Source organism: Ascaphus truei, chromosome 4 (genome assembly GCF_040206685.1).
Source record: "Ascaphus truei isolate aAscTru1 chromosome 4, aAscTru1.hap1, whole genome shotgun sequence".
In the NCBI taxonomy this organism is placed as follows: Eukaryota; Metazoa; Chordata; class Amphibia; order Anura; family Ascaphidae; genus Ascaphus; species Ascaphus truei.
The window spans coordinates 125,565,819-125,588,770 of NC_134486.1; positions in this window are offsets into that span (position 1 = coordinate 125,565,819).

The window sequence follows — 22,952 nt, forward strand, 5'->3', positions numbered from 1 at the left end:
TCGTGATAGAGCATCGGCCCCAATGTTCAGAGGCCCTGGCTTGTACTTCATGGAGAATCGGTAGTTACATAGTGTCGCCAGCCATCGATGTCCGGCTGCATCCAATTTGGCGGAAGTATTGATGTACGTGAGGGGATTGTTATCGGTCCTTACCTCAAACGTAACACCATAGAGGTAATCATGAAGTTTCTCCGTGATCGCCCATTTAAGAGCCAGGAACTCTAACTTGTGTACTGGATATTTCTGCTCACTGGGTGTCAGACTGCGGCTGACGTAGGCTACAGGCCGAAGACCTTCGGGGTTCTTCTGATGCAGGACAGCACCCAGTCCATTGAGACTGGCATCCACATGCAGGACATATGGTTGTTCTGGGTCAGCATATGCAAGCACTGGTGCTTCAGTCAGACTTTTCTTCAAGTTCAGGAAGGCCCGTTCACACTCAGGCGTCCACTTATCGCCAAACGGTTGACGGGCCGACGTGGCCTTTCTCCCAGTATCTTCAGGGTATATCTTTAGCAAATTGTTCAGGGGTTTAGCTCGACTAGAGTACCCTTCCACGAACCGACGGTAATACCCACAGAAACCGAGGAAGGACCGCAGTTCCGTGACATTATCGGGACGCGGCCAGTTCACCACAGCTTCTACCTTGGCTGGATCAGTAGCAATCCCCTGGGCAGACACGATGTGTCCCACGTAGGTCACCGAGGTGTGACAAAACCTACACTTGTCGAGTGATAGCTTCAATCCTTCTTGGCCAAGACGATCTATCACCTTCAGCAGCCTCTCCTCGTGTTCTTCTAAGGTCTTCCCGAAGACAATGATGTCGTCCAGGTAAACCAGACACTCCCGAGGGTTCATGTCCCCTATTGTCCTTTCCATCAGCCGCTGGAAGGTAGCAGGGGCTCCACATATACCTTGGGGCATACGCGTAAACTGGTAGAAGCCCAGGGGACAGACGAAGGCAGTCTTTTCCTGATCCTCTTCACTCATGGGTACCTGGTAGTACCCAGATCGCAAATCGAGCACACTAAACCATTGGCTCCCGTTCAGAGCATTCAGGATCTCTTCAATACGAGGGAGATTGTATTGGTCAGGTACCGTACGATTATTCAGCGTTCGATAATCGACGCACAATCTTACAGATCCATTCTTCTTCCTTACTACCACTATGGGTGATGCATAAGGACTCCGCGACTCCGTCAGTATTCCAGCGGTCTTCATCTCCTCCAGGACATCCCTTACGTCGTCCACATCCCTGGGGGCGATACGACGAGAACGTTCACGGAACGGGGTGGCGTCACTCAGCCTAATAGTGTGTTGGGCGCTGCGGCTGCGGCCCACATCCATCTCACTGGTAGAAAATACTGTTCTTCATTCCCTCAGCTTGGCCGTCAGTCGACCCTTCCACTCAGTTGGCAGAGTCGAGTCTCCGAAGTTGAAGTCCAGGTCGACTAACTGCTCACCTACTGCAGCGCCGTTCACCTGGGGCGCTGTTTCTACCAGGCTGACGGGATATATACTGCCCAGACTTTGTCCTACATCGATGTCCATTGGAAATGGAGAGATGTTTTGAATATACACATGGGTTCGGAGAGGAATTCGGGTCGTCCACTCTCTTACTTCAGGTATTACCCTATATCCTCTCTGGATCTCTTCCTCAGGGTCACTTTCCAGAGAGAACAGATGATCGGTCTCCTCCCGATCCGGATAACAGCACCAGACGGCCAGGCGTTTCACTCCCCCTGGTGAAATGGTCGTCAGTCCGCGTTGACGATTGTAGAGGTCCCCATGACGCTCCAAGGCATATACCCGGTGGCACTCCTCTCGTAAGACGGGGTCTAGGAGCGAATCGGCCAGCGGCAGCTCGTTGGTTCTTTCAAGTAAGCTCGGATTATAGCTTGCACTATGTCCGCGTTGGTTCCCAAGATGATGGGGTACTTGCAATGGTCGTGGGGCTCCGGGCATACCATGGCCGCTACCTGCATAGGGTGCTTCTTGCCGGTGTTCAGTTGGAGTATGTCCAGCTGGACCCTTGCAATCCCATCGATGGGGTAGTCTTCATTACTCAATCCCCTAACCTTCATATGTTCGGCCGGCCTCAGAGGGCAGTGTTGAAGGTGCTGGTCATAGAACTTGCGATATATTATAGTCACTTGTGACCCGGTGTCCAATAGAGCCGAGGCGTATATCCCTTCTATTACCACGGGCACGATGGCCGCAGGGCCCACTTGACTGCAAGCTTCACCGGGTGAGGCGTCCTCACTGGGGCCAGCGTCAGCAGGGGAATCCGTGGTTCCCTGAGGGGTGTTCACATCAGGCTCGACGGTCTGGGCTCGGCATACCATCGATCGGGCTGTGCTTCTTCTGTCGGGAGGTTTTTCTTCCGGTTGGTCCTCCTTCTCCGGACAATAGTACGAGATGTGGCCCTTCTTCCCGCAGTTGTAGCAAGATACCTCACGGCGGTCCGGACGACCCTTATACGTGGATGAGGACCGCTCAGAACTATGACTTTCCCGAACAGATGACTTGGGGGTCGCTTCCTCCTCTGGTGTGGAAGGTTTCTTACTCTTTGGGGCCGAGGGGGCCACAGGGTCATTCTTGGGGGTAGTTTTGGGTTTCTTTGATTCATGGAAATGGCGCTGCACTTCATGGTCTCTTATGTAATCCATTAGTTCCCCGTATTTAGGGGATACTGCCGCGACCGGGGCGGCCCGCATCATTATAGCTATGTTGTGGTCAGGCAACGACCCCTTGAGTAGCTGTTTGAACCGGTAGCGGTCCGCTTCGGCCGCGGAAATGATATGCTTGTCCAGGAGGGTGCCCAGGGACAGCTGTAGGTCACAAACGAAGGCAGATAAATCTTGTCCTTCACGTTGTCGGAGGGCTTTGAATTGAGCCAGTAGCTCATCTTCGTCGTCTTTTCTGGCAAAGGATTTAATTAGCATTTCCACTAGTTCCTGGGCAGTAACTTCTCCTTCCACGCTCCGGTGCGCCCGCACTAACCGAGCGGCGGGGCCTCGGAGGCACTCGACCAGTCTTTGTCTCTTGCTGGCTTCAGAACACGACCACTCCTCTATGATTTGAAGCGTATGGTCCTTCCATGCCTCGATCCCCTCTTCTCCCGTGGGCGTCGGCAGAATCCCAGAGAAGGCCTTGAGTTTCCGGTAGTTCTGTGCTTGGGTCGAAATGGTTACAGCTTCTACTAGTTGGGAGGCTATCGTGTTCACGTCAAGATTCCCACTAAGGGCCTGACTACTGCTCCCAGTTCCTACGCTAGGCATGGTTGGGGTCTCGCCAGACCGTTGATCAGGGTTGGGTGGGATGAGCGGGCTCCTTGCCCAGCTGGCGGTACCTCCTAATCCGCTTGGGGTGAAAGAGACCCTAGGGGGGTCCACCCGGTGAGGCGTACTGGTCACTCGTTGGCTCGGGTGTAATCCAGTACTAGTGGACGCTTCTTCAGGAGATTGAGAGTCAGCGTAGATCATGCGGCAGTCCTCTGCGGAGGGCTCGGGTAGGTTTAATACATGGGGGGCCGTTTCTAAGCATATGTCACTCATGGTGAACAGGAGACAGGTGATCCCCAGGCCAGCAACATCCAGTTTATAGTCTATCACCCGGGCGGTGGCCAACCCCGGGCAACTTCTTACTTGCGTGCGCACTGTAGATAAGTCTGTATCAATTGCTACCCCGGTCACTGCAACCGCGCGTCTTGGGGATACTTGGTGCGCTAAGGCCCAGGCATGGACATCCTGCGGTGACGGCACGGACATGATGAAAATATGAATCGGACAATTTAGAAAAAAAATTGGAACAGGGCACCCCAGGACTTCTCTCAGCAGCACCTCCAAATGTAAAGGGTTTTCCCCCACCCACTCGCAGATAATACTGTGGAGGTGTAGGAACATACAAGGTTACTCAGGTGTGGTGCATTACCTGTTGGCTCACAGGAGGGCTGAGCTTCCGCCACGGGGAACCTGGGGTAATTGTACTAGGGTGATCACTTACAGCATCTTCTCTCTACATGCATGTTATACATCTCTGGGTGCAACGCCTCCACCTGGGAGGGATCCCAACGGAGTGGGAGGAGACCCTCACAGGAAACAATCACACAAAGCAAACAATATAAAACAGGACTGGCTTTACTGCATAGCAAAACATATATCATCACAACGTTCATGCGCCACGGCGGACGCTAACCACACTGCGCCACGGCGGACGCTAACCATACTGCGCCACGGCGGACGCTAACCATACTAGACGTCACGGCGGACGCTACCACCTCTGGCGTCACGGCGGACGCTAACCTCCCACAGAGTGATCCCACCCCGTGTCCAGTAACCCCCACCCAAATGTCTCGCAACCCCAAAGTCAAATACCACTGTGCATGTGTATGTGTGACTGCACAGCCACTATGTCTGGTGATAGGCCTGGTTGGTGCACGTGAGTTGCAGGTTACCTGCCCGGGCTCCAGCCACGGGTACCGCGATATCACTGGAGATCCGCCCGATCCGACGTTGTCCTCCACACCGCGTTGGGTGAATTCCAGCGTGGATAATATCACCTTAGTCCCAGGGTCTTTGGTGGTGTTCTGAGCCCAGAACCCACCTCGCAGGGCCGCACGGCTTCAGCACTGTGTCCCTGACAAAGCTACCAATAAATGGGGCAGTGTCCCTATCTAGGGCCTGTCCCTATACTCCACAAGCTACTAGGTGGCTCAGGACCTAACTGGGACCTTGGGGGCTGCTGGCCTAATGCAGAGGGTCACTGACCCCTGCATCCACCTCTTACCCCTAGCTGGTCCGGATCCTGACTGCCTGCGTGGCTGCAAAACCCCGCGAAATGTATCTATTCTATCCCCAGGCAATCCCTCAGCCCTATTGGCTCCCTGGAGTCAGGTGGCTCTGCCCCTATGCACCCTGGGGGCTGGCAGACTCATCTTGTGCATGCGCGAGCTATCTGGGCCTCCCGCGCTGGGCTCTGTCACTGCGCATGCGCAACAGCCCTAACATGGCGGCGCCCTGCTCACCGGCCGCGCGATCACGGCCTCGGCAACCGGCCCGATCGCGTCCCCGGCAACCGCCCGACCGCGCCATAGCAACCACCCGATCGCGTCATAACAACCGGCCGCACGCCCACACCGCGCGCTCGCAACGAGGAAGTGAGTGCGCGAGGGGGACCTGGCTACATATATATATATACATATATACACACACACACATATATATATTACACTACCGACACACTTTATTCGAGTGTGGCCGGTACCGCAAGCCGGGAGATTTCCCGGCTTGCTAGTGGCCGCCCCTCGGTGTGCCGCGCGTCATAGACGCGCGGTCACGCGTCATCGGGAGCGTGCGCCCCCTGCACGCGTGTCCAGGGGCTCCCCGAGGGAGCCCTGGTGTCCCGCGATCGCGGGACAGCGGCAGGGGGTTCCGGGGGACCCGGCGGACCCGGCAGCGGTAGGGAGAGCGCCCCGATCGGAGGGCGCTCTTCCGCTGCTTCGGCGCGCGCCCGTCACACTCGGGCGCGCGCCAGGCTACTGCTGCGGCACAGAACGGGCAAATGCTCGAATAAACTGTGCCGCAGCAGTACATACATACATACATACACACACCAGAATATATGAGTTCTTCAGTATTTGTTGATACCTTTTTTTATTTGGACCAAGAATTTGTGTCATGGGACAAGCTTTCAAGAGTTTTCCTCTCTTCCTCAGGTCAAGAAGCAATACCATAAATATATACACACATATACATACACACTGTGTGTGCGTGTCTATATATGTGTGCGCATGTTTATGTGTGCGTGTGCGCATGTTCATGTGTGTGTGTATATGTGTGCGTGTGCGCATGTATATGTGTGCGTGTGCATATATATCTATATCATGCACACACATAGATACACACCTAAGCTCCGCAGGGCCCTGTGCCTGCAAAATGTCTCTGTAAAGTTCTATGTAAAACTAGCAGCGCTACACAAGAACAAGCCATTATTAATTTTAATAACACACACATTGAATTGTACCCATTCACATACACACAAAATTAAATATACATATTGTTTACAGTATGATATATACAGATTTGATTTTAAATGAGTTGTTAATATTTAACATTAACTACACACGTGCAATGGAATAAGGTTTAATTAATTAATTCTGAGCTACTCCTTTTCTGCTGCTGCTCTGTCAGTTCTGGGGGAAGATCATGTGACCAGGCAATGACTGATACATTTGTGCTCCATGCACGTGCACGGCTGTGGAGGGGGCAGGACTCACAAAGGGGTGTGCCAGAGCCTGTTACATTAAAGGAAGGGGTTGTGCCTTTCTAAAGGGTTTCTATAGAAACAAAAATGCTCGTTACATTAGAATACATTAAAAATTGTCTTTCCAAGTTGTTTTTTAAAAAAAAGAAAATGCTACAAGTATTTAATCACAGTAGAGAACTGATTTATTAATAAAAACACATGCAGGATATTGACTGAACTGCAGCTTTAAAGACCCATTAACTAAAACCTGAGCATGAGGAGTTTTATAATTAGCTAATATGAATTTGATAATGTTAGGACCTAATCCAAATTTGTATAATACTTGTTCCATATAGGACCAATCTACTCTGTCAAAACTTTTCTACATCCAAAGCTAAAGCTACTGCAGGAATCTTATGGTATTTTAGCATACTGAATCAAATCTAGATTATTATGGATGTTATGAAAAGTTTGACGTCCTAAAATAAATCCAGATTGATCATTATTAATAATATTGGGAAGCAAGTTTTCTAGTCTCATGGCTAATTATTTTAGTAAATAATTTAGCATCTAAATTAAGTCAAGCAATAGGCCTATAAGAGGAACATAATTCCGGATCCTTATCTGACTTAAGAAGTAAAAAGATTGAAGCATCCATCATAGATGGAGTAACTTGAAATGAATTAAAAAGATTAGTTAGATGAGGTGTAAGAAGAAAATATTTTTTTTTATATATAAAAATATGCAGTATATCCATCTGGGCCTGGAACTTTATGCAGCTTTAGGGGCTTATGCAGAGAGGAACGTTAAAAAAGTTTAAAATGGCTGTAAAATAGCCACAGATTTGCCGTTAGTGAAGGTGTTATGCAGAGAACGTCGTTAACTCATTTCGGCAAAAAACTGCTAATTGCCAACTTTTCCTGGCTATTTGAAACTCGCCATACTAATGCACATATTGGCGTGTTCCAGCGATTCGGAGCTTCTGGAATACCACGCTATATTAGCATGGCGAGTTTCAGGTTCTCGCCACGAGTTTGGCGAGTTTTACAGCTCTGAAAAAATTTCTGGGCACTTTTAAAAATCGCGCCATTTTCTCCCGAGTTCAAGGATTTCTGGCTAGTTTTTTCGCCAGAAGATGGCGCTATTTCCTTATCTATGCTCTCTGCATGAGCCCCTTAATGTTTTAATGGCCTTAATCACTTCTTCCTCTGATATTGGACACTCCAGTATTCCCCTATCGCCTCCAAAATCTGAGGTAGTGAAATAGACTCCAGAAATGAAGATATGGGACAAATTCACTTTTTCAGTAGTATAAAGTTTTTGATAAACGTTAAGAAAAGTATCCCTTTTGAATTTATCCTCATATGATTTCTGTCCTCTAAAATTGGATATAGATTGAATAAGGTTGCTCTGTTGACGTTCTTGAAGTTTATGTGCAAGTAAGCTTTCTGGTTTATTACCTTTATTATAAAAAAAAATTGATATACATAATATCCCTTTCTATTTTGTCTGACAAAAGCATGTCGAGTTTACCTCTAGTCTCAATTACACGTTCCAATGTATGGTAGGAACCTGATCTTTTATGCTGCGTTTCCAGATCCAATAATTTCTTTCTAGTATTATCTATATCAACTTTTTTTTTTTTTAATTTTTATTCTTGAAGATAAACAAATTAATTTACCTCTAATTACCGCCTTAGAGACGTCCCCTTCCGGTCTATTTAAATCAAAGTATGACATTATATCCCTTCTAATCTCTTTAATAGTTTTGTCTTAAGTAAATTAAAACCCAATTTCCTGTAAAAATGTCTTTGGTGAAACCGGAACAATTTTCAACAAAACGATATGGGAGCATGTTATCAGATGAAAAATTCTCAGAATTCAATCGAAAAATATGTATGCGTCAAGAAAATGTTGAGGTTTTGTAATCCGGGGGTTCAGAATATCAAGGTTGTTTTTCTCAGCTGCCAGAGACTGGGCCACATCAACTCTGCTTTAGCCCTGTAAGAATTAGCTAATACCTGCTACTCCAAAAGATTTCAAGAAAAAGCTGGACTTAAATTGCACAAAAATTCAGGACTCTCCTGTCCAGTTGGTGTGTTTGTCTAAGCAGAAGGCATATGTCCATTCTAAACAGGAACAGTGGCATTTAGAGTATTAGTGTTTCTCTTCCATAGGCGTGTTTAGAATATGCTGTGGAGTTCATCTGCATTGTAATGAATGGCAATAAAATCTCCTGCATGGGTAAGATTTAACCGCATACAGGCATACCCCGCATTAACGTACGCAATGGGTCCAGAGCATGTATGTAAAGCGAAAATGTATTTAAAGTGAAGCACTACCTTTTTTCCACTTATCGATGCATGTACTGTACTGCAATCATCATATACGTGCATAACTGATGTAAATAACGCCTTTGTAACAGGCTCTATAATCTCCCCGCTTGCGCACAGCTTCGGTGCAGGTAGGGAGCCGGTACTGCTGTTCAGGACGTGCTGACAGGCGCATGCACGAGCAACCGTTTGCCTATTGGGCGATATGTCCTTACTCGCGAGTGTACTTAAAGTGAGTGTCCTTTAACCGGGGTATGCCTGTACTGATTAGATGCCATAATGCATGGGCTTGCAGGTCCTTTAATGGGACAAAATTGTAACCCATACAATTGCTAGCTACATGTTGGTGGCAGTATTACCTCATGGCCCCAACAAGCCGATAGCCCATTGAAGTCAGACGTATTCTATTAACATTTGTGTCTTTAGACCTTTGATCTCGACAGGGTGAGTTTTTGTGCTTTTGCCCACTAGTTACCATATACTGTCTTCGTTGATGTAATTGCATAGGAGAGGTAGGCCTAACAAAATGATTAGATACTATAGGTTTGAACATATATTTAGCTATTATACTACCCCTTGTCTCCTTTTACTCTGAGCTTACACCCTTCTTCCGCTATAAAGTGACAACCAGTCAATATACTGTATCTAGAATGTGTTACATATTTTCTAGTGGACTTACAGTATTACGAAACATCAGCATATTTATGCAAGTTCTGGTTCTCTTTAACCAAAGGTCTTTAAATCCGTAATTCTGTCCTTGCCACTCGCATGTGAGGCTGGAACGAGGTATTGAATATTTGAGCGTTTTCTCTTACCAGTTTCTTGGTCAAAACTCCCCATAATCTATCTACAAATATAAAAAAAATTACGTTCCGAAGTGACAGTAGATTAACAGTTCTCACGGTTAAAAAATATATATTACAATCTGGGAAAGAATGCCGGCATCTCACTACCCTGACCGAATCGTTCAGACAGAAGGGATACAAACCAAAGACCATTGCCAAAACTATTACATCTGCACTAAAAGCCCCACGAGAACACCTGCTACAATACAGACAGAAAGAACCTACCACACGCATACCACTAGTAGCCAAATACAACCCTACCCTAGAGTGTATATGAAAAATAATCAAAGATCTGCAACCCATGCTGGCAGAGAATGAGACATTAAAAGAAATCTTTCCCAAACCTCCCATTCTTGCGTTCCGGCAACCGCCAAACCTCAAACAGGAATTAGTCAACAGAAAACTTCACAATGAACTTAAAGACACTGATAATGGCACAAAACCGTGCAACAACAAACGCTGCAAACTCTGCAAACATATATGCCAAGATCCCACTGCCAGTCAACAATGGAACACTCAATGTTAAAGGATCATACTGCTGCACATCCAGGAACGTGGTGTATATGATTCAGTGCAACAAATGTGATCAAGGATGCTACATTGGGGAAACCAGCCCAAAATTACAAGGCAGAATGAATATGCACAGACACTCCATACTCCATCACGAAGAAGGAAGATACTGCTCACCTGTGGGACATCACTTCTCACAACCAGATCATTCCATAAATGATCTAAAAATCAAAATCCTCAATGGAATGTTTAAACGCACCCAAGAACGGAAAATATTTGAACTCAGAATGATAAGACTCTTTGACACTAAAACCAAAGGACTTAATGCAGATTCGGGGTTTCTCACACCCTATCAAAATTGTTTGTAATCAAGCTGCCTGTCTCTATTCTTATCCAACCTTCTCCCCCCCCCCGCTTCCCTCTCCCCCCCGCATCCCCTCCCCCTCCAAACCATTTCTTGTTACCCTCCACTGGCTTCAACACTAACACCCTTCCTTATCTACAGTACATATCTGTTTTTGTTTTTTCCCTTTTTTCTTTCTTTCTACACTGTTTTAGCCATAGATTCCCTTGTAAACCAGTATTGCTGACCTGAGGAAGAGAGAACTCTCGAAAGCTTGTCCTATGATATAAATTGTTAGTCCAATAAAAAAGGTATCACCGCATACTGAAGAACTCATTTATTCTGCACTGTATATATATATATATCTCTCAAGTGCGCAGATATCCTAAAGTGAGTAGATGGATCTCTAAGCAGCCTCAATGCTGGTTAATCACAATTTAACCCAATGTATTCATAGAAAACAATGCATTCGGCGCAATGAGATACATATATTAATAAGTAATGGTAGATAGGTTATATATGAGGAAAGGGCATCAAAACTCAAAGATATAATATATATATAGATATAATATATAGATATAAGATATAATGGAGGTCAGAAACTGCTCAAAAGCACACATGTTTTCAACAATAGAAGTTTCATCCTAGACCTATTGTGGAGATCTGGTAGATCGGGAGGATCTTTGAGCCATCTGAAATTGCTACGTTGAAAAGACAGTAGGACTATTGATTCCTTTGTGTGAGGAGACAGTCGAGTTATTTTCTTTTTTGGGTGTGTCACACTCTCAGGCGTTTAGATTTTTTCTGGACTCTATATAAGAGACTTTTCATGGGACTATTTTTTCTGTAATAGGAATGAAAAGGAATCACTGCATGTGAACTGTGACAGATTTTTTCCTTTATTTATGTGTGCTTTTGTGCAGTTTCTTACCTCCATTAAAGTTATTATTGATATCTTTGAGTTTTGATGCCCTTTCCTCATACTGTATATAACCTATCTACTGTACCATTACTTATTAATATATGTATCTTATTGCGCCGAATGCATTGTGTTATATATATATCAATATCATTACAACTACAAGACGAAAGTGTTTTGCAAAATTGCAGTCTGTAAAACTGATTTCAAAATTGATAATCACAACTTACATTTTGTATTGCACAAGGATGCAATGATAAATCATTGCCCAAGTGGGAATCCTCTTAAAGGATTTGGTGCAATTGGTTTGTAAAACATATGTTTAGCTGCAATTTGATAAATGTGGCTTATGCTTCTCTAAACATGCTTAGTTAGCTGCGTGTTTGAACTACCTTTTGTAGCCACTAGATGGCGACTTTAGACCAAAACTAACAGATAAGTCATTCAGATTTTTAATGCTGCAACTATTAATATGTTATAGATGACAACTCCTGATTTACAGTTAACAATGTAAAGTTGTCTATTTCCCTCGCTTACCATGAAGGAACTAAACCTACACATGATCCACTATGACTTCTCCTTTTAGGGTGAAAGTGGCTGTGGATCAATGTATTCCATTACACAAAACAGAATAAGATTAGTACATGTCAATTTGATCTTAATTGCAGTTGGTATCAATAGTGGGAGGATCCCTGACACTCTATTATAAAAGAGAGGATTGCAACCAGTGCTGAGGACAAACGCACCTCTGAATGTCGCAAGCCTACTTTTATGCGACCTAGAAGCACCTCTGCACAGCGGTGCCTTACCTGCTGCCTAACCACCGACTAAGAATGATAAATAGGTGGAAATCCAAGTTACTTGGAACAGCTCAGTTCTGTTGTATGTGGGGACTACACCGGACTTACAGTAATTACTGCCTGACATAGGCCACCACTTCATTGAACACAAATGTAGAGTAGTGGTGCTGATGCCAACATGATTTATTCCTGCTACAGTAAGTGCTGTTTATTCAGTAAATTTACACTCTGGTGTTCATCCCCAAGAAGGTTGTTGCTGTTGCATTTGTATTGATGTCATTTAATTCCAACTCGCTACATCCACAAAGCTCAGTTAAATCAGGGCTCATAACATGACGTTGGCTTCAAGCGACAATCCAAGCCGACGACTTATTTTTTTGCAAAGGGGTTTTTTTTTCCCCTCTTGATTGAAGCAGGGGGACTCCGGAGCTGAATCCCCATTAATTTCAGCTCTGGGGAGCCAGTGTCTCCAGAGATACCTCTGTAGTAGGTGTCGGTAGCAGCTCTGCTAGCAGGGGTCATGTAAACGCTCTTTTTATATGCGCCCACACCCTGCGGGCCAATAGGAAGCTGGGATGCCATCCAGTGCAGCGTCTTATTGGCCCACGTGACACGTGAGCTGTAAAGAGCAGAGTGACACTGGCACCTAGTACAGAGGTAAGTATCTCTGAAAACAGGGTGTCCCCTGGAGCTGAAATGAACAGGGTTCATCTCCTCTCTATCCCACTGCTTCAATCCTATGTATATAAAAAAAATATCTATCTTGAATTGCTCCTTTAACCTCGGTGAACATAATGTCCGTTACGGTATAGCGCTAATTATATACCAAAAAAAGTGTGTGTGCTCTGATCACGCGCATTTTAAGTGAAACTTCTTTGTCTTTTGTCACTGTTTTGTCACAGAAATTGTATTTTTCACTGTGATGTTTTTAATTAAAAATCAAAACACAATTTCAGTGCCAAAACGCAAAGAAGTTTGACCTAGTGGGTGTGTCAGTCAGTGTCAGGGTTGCCACCTCTGCGGTGTCTTCAGCATTCTCCGTTATTCTCCTGCAATTTCCCCCTCCAACTGCAGTGAACATGGCTGCGCGGCGTGAAATGACACTGTGTTGCCATGATAACCAGACGCTACGTGACGCCATGGCAACGCGGCGCCGTGTAGCATCATCACATCACGTAGCGTCAGGTTGACATGGCAACGCGGCATCAAAGCCATGTTCACTGCCGTTGGAGGGGGAAATTGCAACAGGATACCGGGAGACGCCGCCGCACCACGCCACACAATGTAAGGGATTTTTTTCCCCCCTCCGGGTTGTCCTTCAGTGGCATCCCTGTCAGTGAGTGAGCGTCAGTCAGTGTCTTTCCTCTCCCTCCCCTGACGTCACTGATGGCCTCTTCTGCCAGCAGTGACGTCACTTCCATCATGGAATTTTGTTACAACACAAGGGAATTTTCCTATCAAAACTATGTAGGTGCCAGCAAAGAAGTTTCACTTCAAAACAGCTGTTGTATATCTAATTCACATAGGCTTAATGTTATTGTAGCATAACATTGCTTCAGCTCCCAATAACGTGATAATTATGTCGTAGCCTTATTCCCTTCGATAGAGAGAGGTATGACTTGATTAAAAAATACTGTACATATCACCGCGGTCCTCCCTTTGTGAAGTATGCTGCCGGTAAAAGGATTGTCCTTACATTTATGGGAAAACAATGAGCAATTCCTGCGCTCCTCCCAATTTGGGCTAAAATATACTAGTGACATTTTTTCATTCAGAACCCAAGTCTGCGTAACAGAGGAGTCATGTGGTTGCATCTTTTGATCAAAACATGACTCAAGCCTGCCAACCTCGTCAAGGTAGACTCTGTTTATCAAGTACCTACATGATAAAGATGAAGGAACTCCTGTTGTTTCGAAACGCGTTGGAATCGTGCCAAGTTTTAAGTGGTTCGAGTGAGCTCCATAGCGGCGTCCCACTGCCTGCTCCAACGGTGACCGGTGAGCGATCGAATCTGCGGCCCCTGGTGTCGCGGCTGAGTGACGTCACCTGGAGGCAGACGGAATAGTAGTGGATCGTACGTGCAGAGTGCATAACGGCAGCAGACGTCTCCCTGCATAAGCCTTGTGCTGGCAAGAAGGACTAACATCCTGGGACTACTATACCTGCACTGGAATTGATCGGTTTGGGAAGGACTGACCCACAAACACCCACAGATGAGACGCCTTTTGGGTGAAAGAACATGGGAAGCATTTGCTGATATCCTACCCCTGACGTCCCTCCCACGGTCTGGTGTATGGGTAACAATTCCCTGACATGCTGTTTTAAATGATATTTGATGTACGCAGAATACTCACCCTTATTGCCTATTCACAATATATGATATTGTTTACACTATGAGCGTTGTGCGCTGTTTTTTTGTATTTTTTCTTTATTAGCCCTGGGGGTACCCAAGCCATCCCTGTTTCACGGCTGCAGACGCTCTTCGATTTATATACATCTAGTATCACATATTATTTTATTGTTTTTCACCATCACTATTCACTTGGTTGGTGTATGTTTGTGTAAACATTTTTTAGTTAGATCGTAGTAGCGCACTTCCCCCACTCCTCTTTTCACCTACACTGAATATATGCAATTTCTTATTGTCCTATGGACTAAACGTTGTGATGTATGTGAACAAGCCCGGAAGGGGTTAAATAAATGAAGCACATGCATGTGTGATTTAGTGCAATTTAAAGGTGGCCAAAGTCGGTATCCGAGTTCCCTTATTATAAAGTTGAACCATGGGTGCACAAATACCCTAATGTGAAATATTAATACTCACACATATCCTTTGTGTAAGCCATAGACACTCACGTACTCTTCAGTGGAGGGTGATGTGTAGAGTGACAATGAGGTGCATAATATCTTTATACTAATTGGAGAATTGGTAAGGAGCTCACTTGATTAACGTAACGTTGTCCCTGTGTTAACTTTAGCAGACTTTAGTGGGTATGCAATATTAGGGTAAACACCTTTTGCATCTCATCAATAACAGCAGTTTCAGTTAACACAATGCTTTTTATAGGAAACAAACATGACAACATTATATTATTGTCCTTTGAAGATATGCGGTAAAGCTTAACATTACGTTAAATCAGGTTAACATCATGTTAATTCACTTAAAGGAACATTGTGGTTCTGGTCTTAAGTCTTAGTATCTGTCATGAACAGATCTGTCAGTGTGATCATACACTTTTCAGAGATCCTAGGTCAACACTACCAGGATACAATATACTAAAGAGTTTATTAGGGACAGGTAAAAACAATGCACAGACCGACAAAATAAAAAGGGATAAGCACATACACATACATTGTTCTCTGTATTAGGCTGCCATAGGTAGCTGATCCTGGCTATAACATCCTATTAAGACCACAAGGCCTTATAACCCTTCCCAGATTGATGGGCAGCAACAATTGCTTCTCTAAGATCATTGCTGATGTCTTTCCTCCTTGGCATTGTGTTAACACACACCTGAATGCTCCAGACCAGCAAACTGCTAAAACTTTGGCTTTTATAGAGGTGGTCACACTTGCTGATGGCATTTGATTAGCAGCACCTGTCTGCTACTTAGCATCTTAATTCCTATGGAAGCAGTAAGGGTGTACTTAGTTTTTTACACATAGCTTCTCCATTTTGGCTTTATTTTTATTAAATAAATCATGACACGGTGTAATATGTCAGGGGTGAGCAAACTTTTTATGCCGAGCCCCCCTTTTCATCCATGAAATTTCTCGCCCCCTCCCCCCCGCCTGATGTAATCAAAATCACATGAAAAAAAAAAACCCTTTATTAAACGGTATACAATGTAAATACAAATATGTCTAATTACTTACATATTTCAACAGCTCACGCATGCAAAATTAGGCTGCGTCCTGCATCATTTTGCAAGCACGGGCATGGGGGGATTGGATCGGGAGGGGGTGTGGGGTGTGTGAGTATTGACTGCTGCCAAGCATGCTTCAAAGTCAATTTTGTTTGTCTCCCCAAGTGCCAAGCTTGGGAGAGCGTACGTGCACAAAGGCAATCCTTTTGGGGAGGCATTCATCCACCTCTTTGCTACCTCCCTTCCCTCTCTCTCCCCCCTTTTTTTCCCTTCCCCCTCCCTTTTTTCCTTCTCCCATTTGCTTTTTTATTCTCCCTGCTCTTTGGCTTGCTGTCCCAGTGTCATCCACACTCCTACTAATGTTGTGTTTTCACTTTTTTTTTAAATTATTTCTGTACATTCGTAGTATGATTGATATAGTGGCAGCCTACCCTTTCACTTGCGTCGGGATGACGTCATAGCGACGTTCAGTGTACCACAAACTCACAGGAGTTTGTTCTCCGGTCAGCTAGACTAGCAACTTGGCAGTTTAAACTTTGATGTGGGCCACAGATGTGGATCCCACTAGCAAGTGACAGGGAAGATTAGATTTATCTTACCCATGTTGCTTACAGGTTAACACGAGTGGATGCAGTGTTATTAACACACTACAGGAAGTGTTTGTTGGGATTATAGCGTTTGGGTCAATGTAAGTAGCCGGCTGGTACACCATACTGGCCATTAAGGTTGTGTACTTACTGACACTCACTGCATACCCACGCTAATCCCCATCATTGGTTTACAAGGGTGGGTTTTTTTTCTCCTGCTGGGGGATGCAAATGACTTCATTCGTGCAGGCACCAATGCTATGTGTAATACACTGACATTGTTACACAGTGCCCAAAGTTTTCAGTGCTCCTCTCTGTGTACCACTGCACCTCATGGCACTTTTGGATTAACACTTTGTGTACTACTATCCTGAGGGAATTCACAAAGTGTCCATTCTTTGAGCTATCAGGTTCAAGTGCGATGTGTTTTATATTTGTATCTGACTGCAAGTCCAGTCTAGCTTATATGGCTATTTTTTTTTTGTAACTTTCTTTTATTGGATTTTTGCAAGTATAATACAGTCAGTTATCACTTTGGTACCTAATGGTAGATTGTAGGACATACAACATTGATACAGACATGGGGAGGGGTAGACATGAGTGGGTTAGGGTCGAGGAGAGGGGGGGAAGGGGGAGGGGTGTGGAGAGGGCAAGGGACTGAGGTATCCTCTTCCGTGTGCTCCAGTAGACTTAGCTCGCTTCTGCAGACTTAGATGTATCCGCACCGCCCCCGCACCGAATCTACGGGCCCGGAGGTTGTGTGGTTCCTCTCTGTGGATCCTGTATTCATGGGTGTTATAGTTCCTCTCGTGTGTTTAGTCCGGCATCGAAGGAAAACCCATCTGATTTTATCAAAGCCAGACGGAGGCATTGCTCATCCCTGGGATGTCGGTCTGTGCCAGCCACAGTGACCAGACTTTTTGGAAATTTGCGCCAGTGTCGTTGACCAGACTCGTCAACTTTTCCATCTGGCAGGCAAACCAGATTCTGTTCCGAATTTTGTCTATTGATGGAATTGTATTCTGATTCCACAGTGCTGCGGTCTCGCACCTCATCGCCGTAGCAAAGTGTGCTATTAATTTATTTCCTGATCTCGATACCTCATCTGTGGGCTTACCTAATAGGAAAATCCACGGGTCAAGTGTAATTTTGAGGCCCAAAAAGACCCTCTGTAGCCAATCCCTGATTTGTGTCCAAACGGGTATGATTCGTGGACAAGACCACAGCATATGTACCAGATCTCCCTCTTCCCCGCACCGTCTGGGACAGAGCGGGGAAGCGCCCGCGACGAATTTAGCCAATCTAACTGGGGTGAGATACCACCTCATTAACACTTTATATGAGTTTTCCTTCAATGTCGTACAAATCGAACTACTGGCCGCAGCCTTAAAGATCGCCGTCCACTCTTCGTCTTCTAACGGTCCTGTCAGGTCTGTCTCCCACTGTGTCATAAACCTGGTTTTGCGCGATCCGTCGGTGTCTGCCCTAACCACTTCCCTGTATAGAGCAGAGATGAGTCCCCGTGTGTCGGTTCCCCGAGCACAGAGCTTTTCAAAATTAGTTAGAGGTGGTCTATTGATGTGTTTGGTATAAAATGCCCGGACCTGGAGGTATCTAAGGAATTCTGTGTTTGGTAAGTCCGTATCTGACTGCAATTGTTCAAATGTTTTGATCGTGTCTCGTCCCTCCAGGTCCTTAAGCCTTCTCAGCCCCAAATTTTGCCAGAGAGTGTAGTTTCTACCTATCAGCCCTGGAGCAAAGTCTGGATTTCCGTATAGGGGGGTCATTAAAGAATGTTTTGAGGTTAATGTGTGATTACTTTTGGCCGCTTCCCAGACCGATAGGGAGTTATGCACCGAGGGCAGCGGGTTCTGCATATCTTTTAGTCTGGGTTTAGGATACCACAGTATATCCTTAAGCTCGAGCGGGGCGCAGACCTCCCTCTCCAGTGCCACCCATCGCCTCTGCTCCGGATCACCATGCCATTGAGTAATTTGGCATAGTTGTGCTGCTTTATAATAGGCCATCAAACTCGGTACTGCTAAGCCTCCAGTTTCCTTAGGTCTTTGCATAATTGACATTTTTACCCGTGGCTTTTTATTCTTCCAGATGAACTTTGTAACTGCGTTCTGCAGTTCCTTAATGTCTGATTTCACTATGGGTATCGGAAGTGTTTGGAACAGATAGAGTATCCTGGGGAGGAGGTTCATTTTCACACAGTAAATTCTGCCAATCCAAGATATCCCATATGCAGACCAATCTTTTAGTTCTTTTGTGAGGGCTCTTAGGAGTCTCGGATAATTCTCCTGATAAAGATTGGAGTTATGTTTAGTTAGGTATATTCCTAAATATTTTATCGCCATGGGCTGCCATTTAAACTGAAAGTTGATCTCTATTAATTTCTCCGTCTCCTTTGGAATATTTAGGTTCAGTGCCTCCGACTTAGATTGATTTATCTTAAATCCGGAGATTCTGCCAAATGTTTCCAGTAGAGCAAACAGATTGGGCAGCGAGGTAAGCGGTTTCGTCAGAGACAAGATAATGTCATCTGCATACAGAGCGATTTTGTGCTCTTGGGATTGAATTTGAATGCCGGCAATATCCGGGTTGCGACGTATGTGCGCCGCTAGCGGTTCCATGCATAGGGCAAACAACAAGGGCGAGAGTGTGCAGCCCTGTCTGGTCCCGCTTTTGATTTTAAACAACTCTGACGGGAATCCTTGATGGACCACCTTGGCGGTCGGGGTTGTGTATAATGCGTTTATTGCCCCTAGAATTTTACCTCTAAACCCGAATGCTTCAAGCATGGACTCCATGAATGGCCAGTCAATCCTGTCAAAGGCCTTCTCTGCGTCTAAACTTAATACTACACCTCGGATCCCGTTGGCATTGATAAAGTTAATGATATCTATGATTCTTCTAGTATTGTCGGCCGCTTGTCTATTGCTAATAAAGCCAACTTGGTCCGGGTGGATAAGCCTTGGCATGATTGCGCTCAATCTGTTGGCCAGCAATTTGGAATATATCTTAACATCCGAATTGATTAATGATATCGGCCTATAGCTTTGACAGTTTGTAGGATCTTTGTCCTGTTTATGGATTATAGATATCGACGCCTGGAGCATCTGGTCTGAGAAGGGTTCCCCCGCCAAGACTCCGTTAAATAACTTGAGCATGTGCGGTGCTAGAACCCCTATGTATTTTTTGTAGTATAAATTAGAAAACCCATCTGGGTCTGGGGCCTTAGAGGGTTTGAGGTTTTTGATAACCGCGGTCAGTTCCTCCAGAGTGAAATCAGTCTGGATTGCCTCGCTCTCCACTCTGCTCAGCCTAGGTAAGGCTGCCTCTTTTAGGAAGGTCTGTAATAATTTGCTTGTTTTGGAATTGTGTATCACCTTCTCCCCATTATAAAGCTGTTCATAGTAAAGTCTAAACTCTTCCACTATACGTTTGGGGTTGGAGGTCAATTCCCCCGATTTGGTTTTGATGGCCTGTATGTTATAGTTTGGTTGCCTATTGCGAATCCTGTTGGCTAGCATAGTATCCGGTTTGTTGGCTTTCTCAAAAAATTTCCTCTTGGTCCAGCTAATGTCCCTCTCGGCCTGGGATGTGAGGAGGAGGTTAAGTTCTATCCTTACATCCTTCAACTCCTTAAGAATGTCTTCTCCACCTGATCGGCTATGAAGTGTGGAGAGCTCATGTAACCTCTTGTATAGTTGTGACAATTTCGATTCCCTCTGTCTTTTTCGCCTTGCTGCGAGACTAATGAGCGTTCCACGCATTGTGGCCTTGTGAGCCTCCCACAGTATAGTGTGAGATTCCACTGTACCTGCGTTCATGACAAAAAATTGTCTAATCTCGTCTTTGACTATCTGTGCCAATTCCAGTATCTTTATTAGGGACTCGTTTAATTTCCAGTTTGCTCCCGGGCTAACCGATCTAATTTGCGTGCATTTTAGCTCAATTGATGCATGGTCCGACCATGAAATGTCATGAATTAAGGTGCCGGTGATTTGTGGGACCATTCTGCTCGACACAAAGAAGTGGTCTAGCCTGCTGTAGCTGTCATGGGGGTGTGAATAGAATGTATATGAACGGTCACCTGGGTGCTGTTCCCGCCATATGTCTACCAGACACAGCCGTCTCAGCCCCTCCATCAACCCCGTCGTCCCTGCTTGTCGCATTTTCTCCCTTCTAGGGGACCTGTCTATGCGAGGGTCTAAGACCTTATTGAAATCTCCCGCTAATATTATATTGCCGGAAGCCCATTTCTGCAGCTTAAGGAAGAACTCTGTGAAGAATTTAGGGTCTTTTTCACATGGGGCATATATGCACGCCAGTGTTACTCTACATTGTTGCAATGTGCCCACCAATATAATATATCGACCGCCTGGGTCTCGTTTTATTTTTTCCATCTCAAATGGGACTCTGTTATGTAGTAGAATGGCTACCCCTTTTTTTTTTTCCTTAGCTGAGGCTAGATAGAACTTCCTAAAATGTTTATCTATGAACCCCGGGTTTTTTCTCGAGCAGTAGTGCGTCTCTTGTAGGAATAAAACATCTGTTTTCCTGCGTTTAAATTCAGCAAAGGCGATTCTACGCTTTTGAGGGGAGTTGAATCCCTTAACATTCTGTGATATAAATGTCAATGCCATAGGTGTTTATGTAGTGAGACCTTGCGGGTGTGCTGTGTTTGTTTCCTACCCTTGTCTTGTCTTTTCTGCCGGTGTCGGGAGCGGTACTGCTGCTCTCTGTCTGCCGAGCTGCTTCCTCTTGGGATACCTGTGGGATGGGGAGGAAAACACATAGGGGAGTGACAGGGAACATAAATCCTTGTAGAACATACAAGGGAAACCATCTTGGTCTTATTTGACCTGTGGTTTACTGCCTGGGGATGCCGCACATATTCCGGATGGTCCCACCTTCCCGTCCGGGATTGAGGGGGAGACTCCAGACTGCGGATCCCCTGGTCTTTGACTGACCTGTGGCTTAAGGCCACAGTCCAGCCCCAGAGGCACATGCCAACAGGTAGGGAAGAGGACAGGCATCCGCCCCCCCCGTCGGCAACATAAACATTTTTTTTAAAAGAACAACTAAAATAATAGCCGTGTTTTGCAAGTTCAACAACATATTTGCTGGTCCGTATTGTTTCTGTGTCTTATTGCAGACCGCTGTGTGCTATAGACTATGGTTGTTTACTGTTAGCAGTCCAGCTCTTTAACTACCCTTAACTGTGTATCTTAATCGGGCTTAGCCCCCCTCTCCCTCGTCCCCTCGGGGGAATGCGCGAACCCCCTCAGAACACCCCCGCCCTCTCAGTGACTCCCCTCAGACCCTCTGCCCCGCTGCTCCGGTGCGCGGCCATCTTTGTCCTGCTCCGCAGGCGCTGTCACTGACGTCAGATCCGGATCGACATGGACTCGCCGGGGACCGCCCTCTGTCGTCATCCGGGCTGCGTGCGCATTCCAGTCCGTGGTGAGCCGAGGGAGCAGGCGTGTCCCGAAGGCGGAGCTAGCAGGAGCTTCTCTTTTTCGCGCCCAATTGATCTCCCCCATTCTGTTTCCGCGCCTCTCCTCCAGATTCTCCCGCGGATCGTCTCCGGCCGCCATTTTGGTGAGTGTTATGTTTTTCTTTACTTTTGTTTTCTTTTTTCTTTTTGGCTGTTCTAGCATCCTCCGCCGGGGTTTGGCTATCTGGGTCGGGACCCATCGAGAGGGGGCAGAGGGGTCGCCCACTGTCAGTCGCTTTTGTGGGTATTACTCAGTGGTATTCACTGGCTGGGAGATAACTTTAACCGGGTTAATAACAGGAACTGATGTGTCCAGCATAGCTGGAGAGCCGCTTAAAAAGCCCTCATGCCGGTCTGGGCGATCCTGAGGTAGCTTGTCGCGGACCTTTAGGTGAGCCCACCTTTTCCCATTCCGTCCGCCTGGGAGGGCGCCCCACCTGGGCCTCTACTAGTGGGAGATCATGAGGTATATTCAACTTATTCAGGAACTCTGCGCCGTCTGCAAGGTGTTTTAGTACATGGGACCGACCGTTTTGCACCACGATCAGGGCAAAGGGAAAGGCCCATCTATACCTTATATTTCTGTCCCTTAGTAGTTTGGTAACTGGCTGGAGGGCCTGGCGCCGTGCCAATGTAATCGGGGAAATGTCTTGAAATATGGCCATTTCTATTCCCTCGAATTTGACCGTTGGGGTGGCTCGTGTAATTTTACTGATTTCTGCCTTTGTGGTGAAATGATGCAGACGCAGAATTATGTCTCTGGGTGGGTTGTTAGGAAGCGGTCGGGCCCGTAATGCACGGTGGCACCGGTCCATGACCAGCTCTGCTTCCGTTTTCCCCGGCATAATGGAGGACATCCAGCGATTCAGCAACACTTCGGGGTCTAGTATCTCCTCCGGTATCCCCCTAACCCTCAGGTTATTGCGCCTATCGCGATTCTCGCTGTCCTCGTGGCGTTCTTCCAGCTCTGCCACCCTTCTCTCTAGCGCAGAGAC